Raw genomic sequence first — 20,745 nt, 5'->3', positions numbered from 1 at the left:
TTGGCTTAAGGTGCCAAAGCTGACCTAACCTCGGTGAACTGGTAAGGCCCAAGAAAGGCCAATATGTCCAGGTCACCATGGCCTCAGTCCCAGCCCCCAGAGCAGCTTGGGATCAGGGCAACCTTGAATGTGAGTGAGGGGCCATAGCAGCCCTTCAAGGCCAATCTCTAAGTTAAAGTTGCAAGATTTAGGGCTTCCCTGGTGGCGCAGTGGTTGAGAGTCTGCCTCCCGATGCAGGGGACACGGGTTCGTGCCTCGGTCCGGGAAGATCCCACAATCCGCGGGGCGGCTGGGCCCGTGAGCCGTGGCGGGCCGTGGCCGCCGAGTCTGCACGTCCGGAGCCTGTGCTTCGCAACGGGAGAGGCCACAGCAGTGAGAGACCCATGTACCGCAAAAAAAAAAAGTTGCCAGATTTAACAAACAAAAATACAGGATGCTCAGTTAAATCTGACTTTCAGATAACAAGTAGTTTTTAGAATTTTTTAGTGTAGGTATGTCTCAAATAGTGTCTGTGGCATACTTATACTGAAAAATTATTTGTTGTTTACCTGAAATTCAAATTTAACTAGGCATCTTATATTCATGTGGCAACTCTAGGTTTGCATTCATGAGTTTTACATCTTCCATGTAACGCGTGCTTATGCAATATCTGCCAAGCATGTGTTAGATACTACAAAAATGAATCAGGTGCAGCTTCTGCATTTAGAGATTAGTTTGGGGAAAGTACATATTGAGAAATAACTGTAGTACAGATGGCATAGGAAGCAGGGGATAGTGGAAGTTGGGGTTCTGGTGTTGGCTTTAGGTTCTGACCCCGCCCCTGATGTTCACTAGCTGTGTGATTTTAGTTAACCTCTCTGGGCCTCTACAGTTCATTGTGAACATGGGAATGATACCAACCTCAGGAGGTGACCAGGGAGGTTATCGGAAATGGTATGTATTTCATGCCTGGCTACAGTAGCAGCTAAATAAATGCTAATTTCCCCTTTGTAAACAAGAAATACTGTGAGAGAGAGACAAATAAAAGGGCCAGAGTAGCAAAGAGCTTTACCTGCTTTGAGAAGGTCTCTATGAAGAATGTAACACTTCAGTTTTTAAATAAAAATAACAACTGATACTGTTTATTGAACGCCCACAGCATGCCAAGCATTGTCCTAAGCACCTGATAAACAAGATCCCACCTAATCCTTAAGTCTCTGAGATTTTTACTATTATTGTCCCGACTTTACAGATGAAGAAACTGAGTTAAAGAGCTTGCCGTAGAGTTAGTGAGTGATAGATTGAGTATTTCAACTCAAGTCCACGTAGCTCCCAAACCTTGCCTTAACCTCTGTGTAAATCTGTCTTCACGTGAATTGGCCCTTGACATTTGAGGTGGGGATCGCTACGAAGAGAAGCACGATTTGTGTCCACTGAGCTGCAGGAACAGCGGATGCTGATGCAAAAGCCGGGGCAGGTGAAAGAGAAGAGTCTTGGGAGATACATGCACCCCAATGTTCATTGCAGCACTATTTACAATAGCCAGGATGTGGAAACAACCTAAATATCCATCAACAGAGGAATGGATAAAGAAGATGTGCTACATATATACAATGGAATATTACTCAGCCATTAAGAAGAATGAAATAATGTCATTTGCAGCAACATGGATGGACCTAGAGATTGTCATACTGAGTGAAGTAAGTCAGAGAAAGAGAAATATCATAGGATATCACTTATATGTGGAATCTAAAAAAAGGGTTCCAGTGACTTATCTACAAAACAGAAATAGAGTTACAGATGTAGAAAACAAACTTATGGTTACTGGGGGTAAGGGGGGAGGGATAAATTGGGAGATTGGGATTGACATATACACACTATTGTATATAAAATAGATAACTAATAAGGACTGTATAGCACAGGGAGCTCTACTCAATACTCTGTAATGGACTATATGGAAAAAAATCTAAAACAGAGTGGATATACTTATACATATAACTGAGTCACTTTACTGTACACCTGAAACTAACACAACATTGTAAATCAACTATATGACAATAAAAAAAAAAAAAAAGTCCTGGGGCCTGGAGGCCACCTCGGACTCATCCAAGTTAATCCAAGCTTTTATCATGCCTCTGCTCATCATGGTGGGCATTTTCCACCAAAAGCAGGGTAACATCTTGCAATCTAAGCCACTGGTCTAAAGGTGCTGTTCAATCTGGATACAGTAGGTCATTAATGTTCACAGAAGGCTTGCCTTAAGACCTTTGCAAATTCTAAATTTGCATATTTGCTCCTATGTAATGTATCAGGGTATAACTGAGGGGGAGACTCAAGTGACCTCCTGACCTTAATGAGAGTTTGGTTACTATTGATAGTTACCATTTATTGGGTATTTACTGTGTATTGGGCGCTGCCAGTCACTTTTCATACATTATCTCACTTAACCATCACGACAACAAATGAGAAAAACCAAGGCCCAAGGTCACATAAAAGAGGAAATATTGGACCCAAGGCTCGTGCAGCTCCAGCGGGGGTGGGGGTGATGGTGTTAGATTCACTCTCTAGATAAGGTCACCTGCTTCAAGTCTTGGGATTCAAATTTATTCCTCAACAAAATTACATACTGTTTCCATGGGTCCCTTGTAAATTTTAAAACCATGTCAAGGCTTCCTATATGTGGGAATCAGTCCTATTTGAGTGTCCTGTTCCACTTTTAGCTAGTTTCAAATGAATAACGAACACTATCAGTAACACTGACCAGCACTGCAGCTCCTCTCTGCCCTCACCTCACAACTAGGGCAGCCCTGCAAGTGCCCATCTAAAATCTAGCCCCCCGGGGCTTCCCTGGTGGCGCAGTGGTTGAGAGTCCGCCTGCCGATGCAGGGGACACGGGTTCGTGCCCCGATCCGGGAGGATCCCACATGCCGCAGAGCGGCTGGGCCCGTGAGCCATGGCCTCTGAGCCTGCGCGTCCGGAGCCTGTGCTCCGCAACGGGAGAGGCCACAACAGTGAGAGGCCCGCGTACCGCAAAAAAAAAAAAAAAAATTAAAATCTAGCCCCCTGACAGCCAGAGCTGACCCACTCTCTCAGACTCCCTCAACCACTTGGCTTCCCCAGTCACCCTGGGCAAAGCACAGAAGGTCAAGTTGTTTTTAACTTGCTTGGCTATTTTCAGTCCCATGTGAGGTGCTAAGAGTACAAAGGTAAATAAGATATGGTCTCTGAGAGTACGGACCTCGGGTGGGGAGAGATGTGAATAAGCATGGTATCGTAACACAAGGCGATGTGAGGCCGTGATAAGAACGTACCTGGCACCAAAGAGAACGTGTCAACTATCTGGAGGAGGTCCCTGACAGTGTCACAGAGGAGATGACACTAAAGCTGGTCTTGGAGAATGAGTGGGAGTTTGCAGAATGAAGGGAAAGGGGGACTCCAAGCAGGATGAACCCCGTCACGGTGGCTCAGCTGTGAAACAGAACTGGATTCTTGGCCAACCACAAGTGCTTCCTCTTTGTGGCTGACATATTTGGTGAGAGGTGATGAGGTTGGGGGCATAAGAGGAGTGGAAGGTGAAGTGGAAATGGTTAGTAGGCGCCAGATTGGAACAGAGCTTCTCTACCATGTGAAAAAGCCTGAACTTCTATCCTTCAAGCCAGTGGTTCTCAAACGTTCCACTAAAGTACTCCAAAACGCAGTGTGGAGAGTTCGGGCCTGGAGGTATCTTGAGTTCAAACTCTCTAAACGTCTTGTCTTTAAGATCATGTGATTCTTGCATTCTACTTCATCATGTGTCTGGGTTTTTAAAAAATATTTTTTAAAGTTTTCCTGAATCTCTAAATAAAATAGAAGCTTGAGGAAGATGTAACTGTTGCATAGCTCCTCACTCTGTTTCCTTGCATGACTCCCCCATGCCCGGAAGTTGTTTCAGCCAGTTTGAGAAGGGTAGCCATAGGGATTTAGGCAGAGGAGTTACATTGATAAGATTTATCTTCTAGAAAGAGCCTTGTAGCTGGTGTTGAGGATGGGTCAGAAGTGGGAGAGGAAGAGAAACCAGGTGCGGGGCTCTGCAATAACCCAGGCAAGAGATGGTAAAGGTGATGGGGATAAATAAGGAGAACAGACCTGAGAGCTATTTAAAAATGGAATTGATAGTGTTGGAAAACTATTCTGGTATAAGGAGTTGGGGAGAAGATGTGGGTTAGGATGACCCTCAAGTTTTTCTTGGATAGTGATGTCATTAACAATATTAGGGAATATAGGAAAGTTAGGTTTGTGAGGGGGGAAGGGTAAATAAGTTTAATTTAAGCCCATTGAGTGTGAGATGCCTGTGGGACATAGGGTTGGAGATATATCGAGAGGGCAATTACATATACAGGTCTGACAGTTGGAAGAGCTGATTGGGATGGAGATACAGATTCGGAAGTCATGGGAATACCTGAGGCCACTCAGGAAGTATGTACAGAGGGAGGAGAGAGAGAAATGACATGGGAATCCCGGGGATGTTTAAGGGCAGATTTAGAAAGCAAGGGAGAATGGAAAAAGGAATGTCAAAAAGTCAAGAGGACTCATCACTTCCTGGTGAATGGCCAATTCCAGGGCTGAGGTAGGGAAAGTACAAGATGAACCTGGAACATCTTTTACCAGAAAGCAAGGGAAAGTTCAAAGAATGATGGGGACAAATCCAAAGGACACAGGAGCCAGCTTGAAGTTTCTTCCACTGGCCAAATCTGTGACACATTGAACATCAAAACAAATAACAAGAAGAAAGGATTATAACCCATTGGGGGAAAAAATCCCTGTCAACACTGACATAAATAAATCAATGGGAGTGGGTCTGAACCCTAAACCAGGAACTGGCAATGTGAGCCCATTGGATTTCAGAAACACTATGAACTAGTAACTGCTGTGTGTGCCTTGTTTTTCTCCTTTTCAAAATGATAATTTCCATAGAAATTATCCTATGCCTGTGCCTCTAGTGTATGCTGGGTAAGTATAAGGCAGATGATGTGTCTCTTTACTTCACAGGTCTTCAGATCAAGAGGACTGGTACTCAAGGAGTTATATCCAAGGAACTGGGCCTGAAAAGCCATATCCACACTGGGCCCTGAGTTAGATGTTGAGATCCTGGACTTCAAGTTGGTGCTGTCATGGAATGATACTTGGGGGTCTTGAGGGAGGGGATGAGTGTATTTTGCATTGAGTGGCATGTGAATTCTTGTCATTAGATGGTAGGGTGTAGCAGATAGCATTTTCCAAAGATGATGCAATAATATCTCTCATCCACATGCTCTTATTACCTGACTTGGACATTGCTCCCTTTGAGAGGTGTGGCCTATGTTCCCTTCCTTAGATATTAGGTAGATTTTGTGATGTTGTTCTACCAATAGGATATGGTAGAAGTGCTGTCTGAGGCAAGGTTATAAAAAGGGATGCAGGGACTTCCCTGGTGGTCCAGTGGTTAAGACTTCACCTTCTGGTGCAAAGGGTGTGGGTTTCAATCCCTGGTCGGGGAGCTACAATCCTACGTGTCTGGAGGCCAAAAAACCAAAACAGAAAACGGAAGCGATATTGTAACAAATTCAATAGAGAGTTTAAAAATGGTCCACATCAAAAAAAATCTTTAAAAAAAAGATGCAGCTTTTCTCTTACTATTATATTCACCCTTGAAACCTTCAACTACTGTATAAGTATTCCAGCGGACCCAAAGCCACCATGTAGTGAGAAAGCTTGCTCGGAGACAATATGAAGAGAGAGGGTTGTCTAGTTAGCCCCCTGCTGTTTTTAAGCTCCAGCCACTATCTGACTGTAACCACTTGAGAAACCCTGAGTCAGAACCACCCAGCAGAGCTCTTCCTGAATTCCCATCCCACAGAAACAGAGATAATGAAATGGTTGTTGTTTTAAACCACTAAATTGAAGTGATTTGTTTTGCAGCAATAGATAACTGACACACGGTAAAATGTTAACGTGTGGAGAATCTGGATGAAGGGTGTACAGAAACTCTTTGTAGAATGGTCCTTTATCCCATGTGTGACCAACGGGTGGGGCTACAAGGACCATAGTCTCTTTTCGGGATAACTCAGGACCAGCCAGCTACGCCATCCAAGTCCACACCTACAAGCATGGAGATGGGGTGGAACTTCAGAATGGAGAAGCAAAATAAACTGAGTCTGAAAATTTTCCCATGTCCTCGTGGCACCCAGACACCCTATAGATACAGTTAGGAACAGCTTCAGTTCTCCAACTCTGTAGCTAGGAAAAGTGTAGCCTGCATTTTTACTGTCCTAACCCCTTGATTTGCCCTGGGAATTATCCTCTACAAGAAACCCTCTCCTTTCTGAGAACTGCCTTGGATGGTGGAGACCATCTTGACTCAGCATACACTGTGTCCCTCTCTTTTCTTACTCTATTTGTAGTCAGCTGCCTTCTCCTTCTCTCCTGAGAAAATGGGCTCAGTCAGAGTGCTTTAACACCCATAGTCCTGGGGTGGAATCTCTGGGAGCTATACAGGGAGACTCAGAAAAGAATGCTAGCCTATGAATTCTTACTTCTGAGTCATTCAAAGAGAATGCAGCATGTCAACAAGCCCAGCAGAATCCAGTGATGTTCACCAAGAGCGCTGGATCTGAGCTGGGTTAGGAGATGGTAGAATAGTAAAACATGAAGAGCTTGTACTGATTATAGAGGGTGACAGGAATCATTGAAGAGGTCAGTACCTTGTGAGAAAATTTATTTAGTGGAAACATTAGGGACAGTGTAGAAGGGAGACTAGCTACAGGTGAGGAGTCAGGAAATAGAGAATGCCAGAATCTCAATTAATAGATGACTAGAGTTTTGGCATTAAGATGGAGAGCTAAGGGAGTGAGAGAGGTGTAATAGTATCAGTGGTACTTAAAGATTAAATATGTGCAAAGATCATAAGGAAAATATTAGTGGAGACTCTGAGGCAGTTAGGTCAGAGAAAGTGAGGATAAACAAAAAAAATTTTTTAACCTTTTGACTCCTTTCACTTATTTCTTTGGGGTCAAAGAAGATTCTTCTTTGAAGAAAATCTTTGTCTTCACTTGATCCAGTTCCATAAACACTTATTGGAACTCTACTATGTTTCATATTGGGTGCTAGATGCTGAGGGAGCAGATGAATAAGACAGAATTCCTGCCTACAAGGGGCATGTAGTCTGACTGAAGAGACACATGCAAACCAAGGACAATACTGTAAGATGTGTATGGAGGCATACAAAAGGAGGTATGTACAAGATGGGTACAGGGGTGACCTTAAGATATCCACAGGAGTCAGGGCTGAGGGAAGGAGACCCAGAAGTAGTTTGCACAAAGAGAACCAAGCTAATGAAATCATGAAGTGGTGAGCATAGTGGAACCCTGGGCGACAAGGACAGTAGGTGTGGACAGGAAGAAGAGGGATCTAGAAGAACTGGGGAGATCCAAAAAAGCTGACCTAGAACAGGGAATTCGGGAACACCAATGAACATATCAAGGAGCTAGTTATGAGGCGGTAGAATTTAAACCAGCTAGTGGGCAAGGTGAAGAAACAGGCATCATTTGCAAATGCATTGGGACAGAGACAATAAGGTTGATAAAAATTCGCGACATATGTATAGACGATTTTGTTAGCTCCATTTAGAGGTAAAGGTATAGACTTTCTGGCAGGAGACAAAAAAGAATGCTTAACACAGGCAGAGGAAAATTGAACTTGGGGATTAGAGTAACAGGCTGCGATTGAAAGCCATAAACCAAGAGAGGAGAGAAAACCCAGTCTTAGCTCTCTCCTGTTGCTAAAAAAGAAGAAATATTCTCCCCTTTCTCCTTTGCAGTAGCCGTGAGACAGATAAGAATCCGTCATCTAGAGGGAGGAGATATGGGGATATATGTATATGTATAGTTAGTTCACTTTGTTATACAGCAGAAACTAACACCATTGTAAAGCAATTATACTCCAATAAAGATGTTTAAAAAAAAAGAATCCGTCATCTGGCTACTATGGAATCAGGTGTAAATGGTTGTTCTTTTCTGTGATCAGTGAGGGGGGAAGAATTGTTACCCTGTTGCTAAGGAAAAACGAAGGGGCTGTTTCCAGTTGCCATGGTGACAAGGTAAGAGCGTTCCCTCGATACCGCCGTAAATTTATGAGGCGGTGTCCTCTCCTTGTCGCTATGGCAACTTAGAGGGACTGTTCTCGTCGTCCCCACCTCCCATCGCAGTTGCTAACACAAGGTGGAAGTAGGGGCTGTCCTTCCCTCTCCAACCAGTTGCCCTGGAGACGGCTGGTGCCCTGGCCCCGCCCCGCTCGGACTGACAGCGGTGGCCGCATCGCGCCTGCGCAGTGCTCTCTTCCCCCGCAGTCTCTGTGCGTTGAAGCCGGAGACCGCGGCGGCCTCTGTTAGGACCCTCCGCCCCAGAGCCGCCGGCCGGAGCCGCAGCCTCAGCCGCAGCGCCCCCGCCGCCTGTCCCCTCCCCCGCCGCCTCCGCCGGAGCCATCTCGCGCACTGTGAGTCCAGGCCGAGGCGACAGACGCCGTGGGGCTGAGTCAGCGGGAGGCCCGGGCCCGAGCTGGGGGAGGGGAACCGAGCTGCCCCCCTCGCCTCCCGACCCGCGCACCCGCCCCCCAACTGCGTCTCCCCCACGCCCGCCTCCCTTCCTCCATCCCTCTCTCCTGGGCTCCCCGCGGCCTCAGCCGTCAGGCCTCCCCGAGCCACTCCCCCTCCCCTTCTCGCCACACAGACCCACCTTGGGGGTTCTTCCCTGCTGGATGCGGCGCTACCGCACCTCTGCTCTGGACAGATTTTTCCCCAAAAAACTGCCTCCCGTTCGCCCTTGTCCCTTCTCCTTACTCCTCTTGGGCCTGACATCTCCGGCCTCTCGGGTTTTCCCCAGTGATATGCCAGAAAAAGAGTGACAAGGGAGAGAGCGAGGGGAGACGGGGGGGGGGGGGGGGAGGGGGGACGTTGTGGCTGCCCAAACGTTGGGGCCTCAGGTTTCCTACCCACACGCTCCTGCCCTGGCTGGCGTGGGGAAGCAGGTCTGGACAGTTCTAACTGGCTGCTAAGAGCTTGTGGGGCTTTCCGAGTAGATTTGCTGGGAAGCGTTCCTCCCCATCATGATCAGCTACTGCTTAGTGAGCACTCGCTAGTGCACGGTAGCCTTCTAGTGGGCTGAGCTCTGGCTTTGGCGGGCGCTGTGGAGAGGGACTAGGGAGAGTGGAGGGAGGGGAAGAAAAGGTTGCGTTTGGGAGCTGAAGTTCCTGCGCTTCCAGTGCGTTGTTGTGAATAAGCATCTTGCAGTACTCTTTAACATGCTTTCCATCCCCCCGCCCCCTTCCCTCCCCCCCCCGCCCTTTCCCTCCCCCGCTCCCCCCGCAGTACAACATGGATATAATGGGAGGTTTGGAAACAGGGCTGATACCCGTAGCAAATGCTTACTGTTTGTATATTGAAGGGTTGTGATCTCTGATACCTGTAAATTCCAAGTGGTAACCAACTGGGCAAGAGTGAGTTTTAACATAACATGTGTAGAGCGGAGAAGGAGGAGGAGAACTGAGGTTTCTCTCTGGTGTAGGGCTGAGGCTTGCACCCCCTGTTTCCTGCAGCTGTGTCTCTGTGGGGACTGTCACCTGATAGGGGTTCTAGCATATTTGAACAATTCCCTGGGTTATGTTTGCTACCCATCCACCCGCCCGTTGTGCATTCCCTGATCTTGGAATAGAGCAGGATCCCAAACTGTTTTCTTTTTTCAGAAGAAATGGAGCTGAAGTTAGAGTTGGTGCGCACAGCCAGAAGCTGTCTCTTAATAAACGTGCCTCAACTCAAGGGCTCCTAACTACTGTGTGTACCTCATTGCCAACTTCCTTTGATTCTTTTCTTTTTTTTTTTTTTGCTTCCAGATTTCGGTGTACTGTTAGAAAATATGTGTAAATATCACCCAGTTAAACTGCAGAAGAGGCTTTGGGTTTTTTTACTTCAGGGTGCAAAAGGCGTAGATGGTTCAGTTCTAAAAATCATGGTGAAGAACCCACAAATTTGGAGTTTCTGGCTTGCAAACAGTGAGAAATAACGATTTTGCGCCTTGAGTTTGCTCAATCATGGCCTATTGGCAGCCTCGTCAGAGCCACTCCCCACCCCCATGCCCATCAGATTAGTTTACAGTAGCAAAGACGGCTGTCGCCCTAGTTTTAAACATAGAGATGAAGTTCAGGAAAACTACTGCCCCCATGCAGCAGTGCAGTTTCTTCTGTTTCGAATGCCAGTCTGGGGTTTGGTGGGATGCACCTGCCTGCGGGGCGATGGGAACTGTAGGGCCTGAGAGTTACATTCCTTCTGTGTGGTCCTCTCTGTGTTGCATAGCTCACCGAAATACCCGAGCAGGGCAGGAGCGGACAGCTGTGCTGGAGAGCTGCTCCTCCTGGGTTGAGTGTATTTTGGGAATCAGCGATATTACTGGGGTGGAGGGTTGTGAATTAAGAAGCAAGAAAATGTGTCAAGGCTAGATAGATCAGGAGAGTGTGAGTAAAATGTTCCCTTTACAGTTTACTGTGGGATAGGACATTTCCAGAGCATCACAGTGGTTTTTATATAGGTTAATTTGCCTTTAAAATCCATACCTGTATTTTATGAGATAATGATGGAATGCCTTTTAAACTGCTGCTGTTGGGAAACAGGACTAATACCTGTGTCTTATATGTTGCCTATCCAGTTGTTACCAAATGTAATTGTTAAGATCAGGGAGAGGGACATGATTTGAACCAAATTAGACCTAAATCTATGTGATCTACGTCGTAGTTCTGTAGCACTATATTTTCTTGATTCTAAGACACACCAGCAATTTACCAGCAGCTTTTAGGTAAACTCATTTAACACCACCAGATCAAAATATATATGTTGAGTCTACGGTGCCTCCTAATTTCAGGAACATTAAAATAGCCAGGAAGCGGCAAGATTTGAAGGAGGGATTTGCGTGTCTTAGAACTGAGAATGATATTTATAATATTCCTGGGTATGTGATGATCCTGAGAGCGCATGCATTGTGAGGACGGATTTCCTTAAGTCCTTTCCCTAAGCCAGCCTACTCTGTGGGGTTATGTATGTAAGGTGATTGACTGGAGTTAGGCATGGCAGTTGGCTATTGAAGAGAGGAAAGTTCCTATGTGGGAATCCATCCCAAGGCCTTCATATGGTACCCTCCAGAAGCTGAGCCAACTAGCTGGCAGCAAACATCTTATGAGCTATACCTGAATTTAGCCAAGTAACATCTTTCAGAAGCTGAGCAGAAAATGTAATTTTTCTGAACCAGAATGCATCTGATTTCTTCACAGACATATTTGTAAAGATCCTAAGGCACATGTCCTCCCCCCCCATAGGATGTTAGAAGTGGAGAGGACTTCAGATGGTTCAGTGTTCTCATTTCCAGATTTCAATATGAGACACCAAGAGTTAGTGACTTGCCTGAGGTCACCCAACTAATGTAGAAAGTATGTGAAAACATTTTGTCAACTGTGTACACCATGCGTATTAATGTTGGTAGTTATTAGTGGCTGAGTTGGGATTAGAACCCAGATTGCCAGTCTAGGGCTATTCTACAATACCATGTTACCTCATCCCTCATCTTTAATATTCCAGAGGGATTTAATAAAAAATAATTTAGTAGCCTGTAATTAGCCCTGTAGACAAGGGCTTGTTTTTTGTCTGATTGCAAAGCCAGGTGAAATTGAGTGTCACACTGTCTAATTAAGTATTTATTCTTGCCACCTCAAAAATATTTTTTCCCCACGCATTGCATTTCAACTTCAAGGAAGTTTTTCCTTTCTTAAATTTGCATCATCTAACGTAAAGCAAACGCGAAGGTGGGTGTTTGAAGTCTTCGCCACTTCTTATCTGTGAGGCTACTGCTGTATTCCAGGAAGCAAGGTGGAGAGGGCTGAAAGGGGGCCGAGAGGAGGAGCAAACTGGATTATCTTCCAGCTCCCAGAATGTAACCTTCTGTGGTTCCTGGAAGCCATAGAGATTTCTAATCCCTATCCTTGAGAAAGGGAGGTGGTCTGGCCTCTGGAAGCAGACAAACCTGCGTTCAAATCCCAGTCCCACCACTTCCTGACCCTGTGGCCTTGGGTGAGTTATGGAACCCGAGTGCCAGTTTTCTCATCTGCGAGCCTGAAATGATAACCATCTGTTTTACAGGGTGGTTGGAGGATTAAATGAAAGGACGTATGTAGAGTACCTGCTTAATAAGAGGTAGCAACCATTAATTTATATTACTAAAGTATAAAATAAAAAATAATGCTTTCCAAATTTTATCATGACCTAAGTCCATCTTGGCCCCTCAATTCAGCAACCCCCATCTCCCAGCAGGCCTCTCGGTGTGTTTGACATGCACAGAGGGATTTATCCTGTGAAGACCTGGCACTTGCAGTGTTATTTCAACTGCCAAAATAGGAGTATATGAACTGCCCCTTTGTCTCCATGTATTCAGCTGACCTGGTTATCTGAAAGGCTGGCAGGGCGGGAGCAGTTGACTAGGAGAGCAGAGACTTCGTGCGTTTGTGTATGTCGTGCTGGCGGTTAGTCCTCCACTGGGGAGGCCAGTCTGGGGAGTGATCTTAATTTGAAATGGAAAAGCTGCTGAGCTCTCCCTCGTGAGTCAGGCTCGCAATGGCCTTCATTCAGTTCCTCTACTATTAGAGGTGTAGCTTTAATTGGCGACTGCTCAGATCGGCTCCGCATGTGGGAGATCTGGAGGGCCCAGGAGAGGAGCTATCTGCCTTAGGAGGGAAACCTCCTTGCTAGTGAGGAGAGGTAAAGGGAGGTCATTTGGGGTGGCAACGGTTCCAGATGGAGTCAAGGCAGAGACTGCCACGTAATGAGGGAGCCCGGGCAAGCCATTCAGGTGGAACACAAATGAATTTAAATTCCTAAAAATTTCATTTGGAAAGAAAATACTCATAAGTAGGCATCTAAAGACTGAAAATTTAAACACAATAGTTTTAACCTCTGGGAAGTGGAATTTGTGTGTGGAGGAGTGAAAAGGACACTCAAAGGAGAACTTTTTTTCATATAGAATTCTATCTGTGAATTGTTGTAAGAAGCCTGTGTGCTTTTGTAATTTAACGAAGACCAATAGAGTTGGTAGGGGTTGTTTTTTCAGTAAGTACATTTTGGTGAGCAAGAAGCAGTTGCCTTTACTTGGAGCCGTCAATGCTTGGGACAGATAGGGTTAGACTGCTTCCTTCAAACAGGTCAAGCCAGTTCGCACCAAACCAGGCTCGTAGGTAAGGACAGGACCCTCCAAAGTGGCTGTTCCCTGGCAGCCCAGGATACTTCACTGACCTCCTACCTCACCACCTCTTCCTCGTCTTTTCATTCCCTCTTGAGAATTGTCCCTTCCTTCTCTTGAACAGTTGAAATAATCATTGTTATTCTAATAAGCTATTTTAATTTTCAACTATTGATGAAAATGGCATCTGACCAGATGACCTTTATGAAAACTCCGTGCCCCTTACTTAGCATCAAGAGGGCTTGAAGTATAATGGCACCCAGTTGAAATGCTGACCTACTCTGTTATGGTAGCTGCGTTTTAGATCAGATCGGGCTGATAAAGCACAACTTTCCCACAGTGATTTATTAACTGCTTCCCCTGGGAATCACTGATAAACTGACAAAATTATTAAGTATTATTGAGCTTTAGTTTTCTCCTAAGTTGGTCAGTTGTGTTTCCTAGCCAGATGTCCCGTTTATTATAGAAAGATGACACACCTATTATTGGACATGTGCTTGACTTGCTTAACCGAGAGTGAGGATGGGTTATGATGAGTAATCCACATTCCATCACGCAATCTTCCCTTTGGCCAAGAGTACAAATTTGTGTGGCAGTTGGCCAAGTTTAGTGAGGCTTCCTGTGGCCAAGGATGGTTTTTCCTTTGTGTAGAGGTGACTGGCTAATACTGGCCTAAGTCCAATATGTTATTCTCACTAGCATCGTGCCCTACCAACTTTCCTAAACGGGTATAACGTAACATTGGTGTTTTGAGCTCTGGACGCATCATTTGCCTGAAGTAAATAAAGATTTGGCCTATCTAAATATTGTGACTCCATGTAAAATGATTTTTTTCCTGAAACTATTTCCTGTATATAGGAGATACATACCAGTTGTGTGATATGTTTAAAATAACTGAGCAAGAAGCATGACTTCAAATTTGCTGAGTAGTTTTGACAGTATGTATCAGAAAGGTTAAAAGGAGCATATGTTTAGGTCAGAGATTGCTGTTCTAGGAATACTGTGAAAATCAGAGATGTATATAAAAATACCTATACAGTGATTTTTATTAATGCAACATTATTAATTATAATCATTATTAATAATATCAAATAGGTAAAACAACCAAAAGGATCAATAATTAGCCATTGGTCAGTTCACCTAGATAAAATACTACACAGGCATCAAAAATCTTGTAGAATATTTTTTGATATCAGAAACTTTTGATATAATCAACGAAAAAAGGATGCAAAATTGTGTGTCAAGAGTGGTACCGGGCTTCCCTGGTGGCGCAGTGGTTAAGAACCCGCCTGCCAATGCAGGGGACACGGGTTCGAGCCCTGGTCCGGGAAGATCCCACATGCTGCGGAACAACTAAGCCCATGCACCACAACTACTGAGCCTGCGCTCTAGAGCCCGCGAGCCACAACTACTGAGCCCGCGTGCCACAACTACTGAAGCCCACGCACCTAGAGCCCGTGCTCTGCAAGAAGAGAAGGCACCCCAATGAGAAGTCCGCTCACCACAATGAAGAGTAGCCCCCGCTCACCACAACTGGAGAAAGCCCGCACGCAGCAACGAAGACCCAACACAGCCAAAAATAAAATAAATAAAATAAAATAAATTTTAAAAAAAAGAATGGTACCAATTTTATTTTAAAATATATGAAAAGGTACTAGAAAGGCATATGCCAAAACCATAAGTGATTATCTTTAAGTAATGGGATTACTGTTTTTTCTGAGTGCTTTTCAGTGTGTTCCAAACTTTTCTGCATTAAGCAGCTATAACTTTCATTACAAAATTTTTAAGCCAGTGATGTATAGTTGCCATGTAGTAGAGCAATCACTAAGAAAATCTCAAGGTATCTAATTTTTTATTATTTTGTTTCACTATGGTCATGATTAAAGGTAAACACTTCTCAAAGGTGTTCCTTTAGATAGTACTTCATTTCTTCTTTGAGAGAGAACATGCCTGGGGTATCACTGTGTGGGTGTGTGACTTAAAACCATAGTCTAGAAACTCTCAAGTCCAACCGTCCAAATGAGGTAGTCTCTCTTGACTCAAATGAGATGTAAAAAAAAATTATGAAAAGAAAGTGTCTTACAATATAGTCTTCTTTGCCTCTTAACTTTTACTGTTTAGATTTATCAAATTTCAGTAAAACCCCGTGTACCACAGGGCTCCATTTGGGTGGGCTTTTTCTCCCCATGTCTTCCAGATTCTCTGGTGTCCCGGTTCCCCCATGTCTCAGGGGGCCTTATTTGAGGCTTTCTCCCTTGTTTTGGCCGTTGTGCACCTATCTGAACTATCTGTTTTGAAAGACTCCACCCAGGCCTGCAGCAGCCTCCTTCCTCCCTTTGCCCTGGCCATATTCTGTTCCGCCATCAGCTCAGAGGCCCTTTTTCTTCCAAGCGTGGGTGGAGAAGGTTGGGTGGCCACCTGGCAGCAGAAGCCCCCGCCGCCGCGGGGATGGGCTGGGCGGGTCCCTGGAACTGCTGACTGTGATGGGAGGGGCTGGCCCGGCCCGCTGTCCTCTCGTTCATTTTCCCATCCATGCACACACACTGTGCACCATCTCAGTGGCCTGTCCGGTGGGCTGATACCTGCCCTCTACCAGTGGTGGTGTCGGCCCAGCTCTGAGCACCGGGACGCAGAGCTGAGGAACCATGGGGTTTATCACACAGCTAGGCCTGTGCTGCTATATAAGTGTTTTCTAAGCAGGGTCTGCCTCTTCTTCCAAGTGGTTCTGACTCCCCAGACACCTGTCCCAGACGGGGCGGAGGCCTGCGCTGCCACCTGGGATCGTTAGTGAACATGTCTTTGGGTGTGGCTCGCTGGGGACACTCCACCACCTGGAGAGAGCGACTGTGGGAGAAGCATTCATCTTCTCTTGGGGGTGTTGTCCTGGTCACGTGGTAACTTAAATGGTGTTTCCTGCCTGGTAAGAAGTGAAATCTCAGCTGCTCTGAGTCAGCAGGATCATAGTTGAACTGCTGTATGTTGTGCCATGTGAAAGGGGGCAGGCCTTGGACCACTGGATGAAATTAAATATCCCTTCCCATATGGGGAGTGTCTCACTGAAGGCTTATCTCCAGTGATGTAACATGCACTGTGTAGCTAGACTTTTCTGCAGCACCAGACTCTTGGCAGACAGCCGTCAGCCCCCACTCCCGTCCCTGCAGATTATTGCCGCTTATCAGGGTCTCTGATTTGGCCTGTGATCTGTCCTGATTTTATTTTTATTTATTTATTTTTTTTTTTGTGTGGTATGCGGGCCTCTCACTGTTGTGGCCTCTCCCGTTGCGGAGCACAGGCTCCGGACGCGCAGGCCTAGCGGCCATGGCTCACGGGCTTAGTTGCTCCGCGGCATGTGGGATCTTCCCGGACCAGGGCATGAACCCGTGTCTCCTGCATCGGCAGGCGGATTCTCAACCACTGCGCCACCAGGGAAGCCCATGTCCTGATTTTAGATGGGTAGAGTTCACAGCTGAAAGCTCCCCGTTTGGGCATCCTATTAACACCTTTAAGTGACAGGACCACTGCTAAGTACAGAGATGTGTTATGCTGGCCCTAAAATAGCAAGGTACAGCGTTTTGAGCGTTGATAACATTTGTATTCCCCAGATAGTATAGTTTCCAGGTTTATAGGTTATTCATATAAATTTGCATATTGTCTTCTTAAGGCCTTATTCTAAGTATACGCTCAATAAGATCTCTCCAAGTCCTTTCTGTTTTGTACTCTGAGTCATTACGGGGTATAAAAGAAACGAGATTCAACCCCTGTCCATGAGAAACTGCAGTCTGATTTGTAAGATAAGGTGGATGTGTGGAATGATTAGCGTGCATGACGACACAGGGTGTTGATAATACATCTGTGCTGCTTTGTGGTATAAGCCATGGTCTCTGCCCTTAAGGAACTCAGCTAACATTCTGGCAAGAGAAGTGGACACAAAATTATATAAATCGCTATCACACAAGGGGGTGGGAACGCCAGCAGTGATGGGAAAGGGTGCTTTGGTAACCCAGGCAGAAGAGTGACCCTGAGCGTGTAAGAGCTGGGGAAGCCTTCAGAGAGGGAAGCATATTGGAGCTGGGTATGCAGGGTAGCGTAGGATCCCACCCACCAGAGGACAGATGAGTAAGAGAGTTCAGGCAGAAGAAATGAAAAGAACAACATATTGTGAGTGACTAGCACTACAGAGTCTAAATTCAAAAAGGGCTCTGAGAGGGAAATAATCGTTGTGAACTGGAGTAATCAGAAAAGACTTCACAAAGGAAGCAGACCCTGAGCTTGTCCTGAAGATGAGAAGGCTTTGAGTAGACAGGACACCAGAGAGGGCTTTCCATGAGGCAAGGTGCCATGTCTTGGAAGGAATGACTGGCCAAGGATCATAAGTAGGTCACCTTTACCAGATTGAGGCTGTGAGAGTTTGGACAACATTGGGGACATTAGTCAGAAATTAGGAAGTTGAAGAGACAGTTTGGGGACAAGTTTTGGTTTAGGCATGGAGAACTAAAGATGGCAATTGGAGACATCCAAGTGGAGTGATCACAAAAGCCCAGAAGCTGAGGATGAGGTTGGATGGAGCTATGGGTGTGAGAGTCAACAACACAGGAGTGATGGCTTCCCTGCAAGGGGGTTTCTCCAGGGGTCTTGGGTACAGCGCACAAAGACCAGAGCCCCAAGTAGTAAGCTTTGAGAATTGTCCATAATTAGGAAAAAAGTGAAGCAATGTGGGGAAGTAGGAGGTTTCAGAGCAAGGGAAGAGAGCTTCAGTGCTGCTGGTTTAACTAGACTCAAGGATTCATCTAGAAGAAAATCATGGCAAGGGTGTCACTCCACTAAAACCCTGGAGATGGAAGCCAGATTGGGTAGCGTTAAGCAGGGAACTGGGTACAGAGAAAGTAGAGGCAATAGATAGTCACCGGAGAACGGCAACAGGGAAGGGGAGAAAAGTAGTAACCAGAAGAAGCAGCAGGATCAAACTTCTTTTGTTACAATTCTATTCTTTCTCCTCAAACATATATAAAACGTTAGCAAGCATGCATTTTTTGTTTATGTAGTTTTTGTGTATTAAAGTGTGCTTCATCTACAGATTTCTCTATATCAGCATAATCCATAGGTTTGTCACTTCAAATATCCCATTCCCTCTGTGGTATTCCATTATAGTGATACCAAAATGTGCTTAACCGTCAATCTATTATTGGGCAATTAGGGTATTTCCAATATTTTGCAAGTGTACGTATCTCTGCTCTGAACATCACTGTACAAATTACTTTTTTTTTTCCTTTTTGGGTCATTTCTTCATGGGTATATCCTATAAAGCAGAGTTACTAGGGCAAATGGTACAAACAATGTTAGGTTTTTTTTTTAGTTGAGATATAATTGACGTATAACATTATATTGGTTTCAGGTGTGCAAATAATGATTCAATATTTGTATATACTGCAAAAAGATCACCACGGTGAGTCTAGTTAACGTACATCACCACACATAGCTACAATTTTTTTTGTTATGATCTTTTAAGATCTGCTCTCTTAGCGACTTTCAAATACATAATACAGTATCATTAACTAGAGTCACCATGCTGCACATTATATGCCCCAGGACTTATTTATTTTATAACTGGAAGTTTGTACCTTTTGACCACCTTCACCCACTTCCCTCACCCCCTCCCCGACCTCTGGCCACCACCGATCTGTTCTCTGTGTCTTATGAGTTCAGTGTTTTTAGATTTCACATATAAGCGAGATAATACAGTATTTGTCTTTCTCTGTCCAATTTACTTCTTTTAGCATAATGTCCTCAAGGTCAATCCGTGTTGTAAATGGCAGGATTCCCTTTTCTTTGGATGAATAATATTCCGTTCTGTGTATATACCACACTTTCTTTATCCGTTCATCCACTGATGGACACTTAGATTGTTTCCATATTGTTGTTGTTTTAATAGCCTTATTATACATTGTTCTCCATGGTGATCCAATCAACTTACAATCAGAGTAAGAGTTTAATATTGACTTGGAATGATTTCTGAAAATAGGGAGACATGAGCATGTTTGATGGTAGAAAGGCAAAGGAGTTATTTGAGGAAAATAATGCACATACAAGAGAGAAAGCGAGCAGATAGGAATGATCTTGAGAACACCAGGGAAGGGATAGCTTTGCAGGAGAGGGAAAGACTCCCTCCCTCTGAGACTGATAGGAGGAGAGTGTATAGCTCTTTCTACCCCTGACTTGCAGGGTGAAGTCCAGGGGAGATAGCTGGAGTTCGTACGAATAAAAGACCTTTTCCTTAGTGAGACAGAGCCCAGGCTGCTTGCTGAGGTGGGGGGCGAGGCCCTGAAGGTCTGAATTAACCACTGTGAGAAATGAGCCTGGGCGTTTGAGAGGTGAATGAAAGTCTTGTTGTGCAAGGGTGAGGGCTGAGTTAGACCCATGAATTCCTAAGGGCTAAGTCTCTGAAGTCCTCTAGCCTGGAGAAGCGGCAGTTAGTGGGTCAGCATGAGGATGGGGGTGGCTTAGCGTGTTCGGGGCGAGGTTTCTGGGGAGGCAGAGTTTGAGGTGGCAGTGAAGCAGCTGGCCCTAAGATCAGAGGTGGAAGGAGGCTCTGCAAATCTAAGACAGGCCCTGGTTGTCAGCAGAATGAGGGGGAAAGTAATTACAGTCTCCAGTGAGAACAGAAAGGGGGTTTGGAAGGTGAGCAATGAGCTGGGAGGAGGTTTCCGACAGAGGAAGATTTTAATTTTAAGAGGCTGTTTTTACTTTCAATTATTCACCTTTGTAGAATGTTTGGGGGTGTTTTCGTTGTTGTTTTTTGTTGTTGTTGTGTCTTCCCTTAACGTGGGCACGTATTACCAGCAACATTTTTGTGGCTAAAATCTCTGGTGTAGAGCTGTGCTTCCCGCGTGTGGCAGGATTACCTCTGAGGCTGATGGAGGAGAAATGAAGATGGAGGAGCTTCACAGAGTCCGGCTTGATAAGGGGCTTGCACCGTGAGGTGTCTTTGCTTTCAGCCATTGCTCCTGTGGTCACAGCTTGTCGCTACGGAGTGGCACCCAACCACCAGCCCTTATCCACCCACATGGTTTTAGTGTTTAAAAGCTGAGCAGGCTGACCTTCCCTAGGCTCGGCAGTCGTATTTCCGATGCACTGTTGTGTGGGTCTGGCTGTTTCTGACTCTGCCCGGGAGCCCTACCGAGCCATTCCTCTCTGGCCTCTGTCGGTGAAGGTTCTTCCTCCAGGCAGATACAGCCCCTTGCCAGGGACGCGGTTTTGTGAGTGGACTGCGGGTTCCGTTTCAGCCTCACTCATCCCCTCCCTGGGTGCTTTGTGCAGTGTACAAACTGTACAACTGTATATAGCAGCTCTGTTTCTCTCTTGCCTCTTTTGAAACTTGGCCTAAGGCCCTTGCCTCCTGTGACCCGTCTTCTTCTCATGTCCTCCTAGATCATCCACCTTGACCCTGACCCTGACACCCTTGGTTGTGGCCTCTGTTCCACCTGCC

At 45.5% G+C, this 20,745-nt stretch overlaps 1 protein-coding gene across 2 annotated transcripts in view; it reads left to right on the top strand.

The window, feature by feature from the left end:
* The first annotated feature begins 8,196 nt into the window (after positions 1-8,196).
* Positions 8,197-20,745, top strand: part of MAPRE3 (microtubule associated protein RP/EB family member 3) — a 50,355-nt gene continuing 37,806 nt past the window's right edge. Inside the window, exon 1 of one of the 2 annotated variants that reach the window (XM_059080041.2) lies at positions 8,197-8,487. The gene's annotated coding sequence lies outside the window, so the exon portion shown is untranslated. The remainder of the gene's footprint in view (positions 8,488-20,745) is intronic. The other variant, XM_059080040.2, reaches the window with a different exon arrangement.

This window comes from Kogia breviceps, chromosome 11, assembly GCF_026419965.1.
Source record: "Kogia breviceps isolate mKogBre1 chromosome 11, mKogBre1 haplotype 1, whole genome shotgun sequence".
Lineage (NCBI taxonomy): Eukaryota > Metazoa > Chordata > Mammalia > Artiodactyla > Physeteridae > Kogia > Kogia breviceps.
The sequence above is the reverse complement of the archived record's forward strand: the minus strand, read 5'-3'. Positions and strand labels throughout refer to the sequence as shown.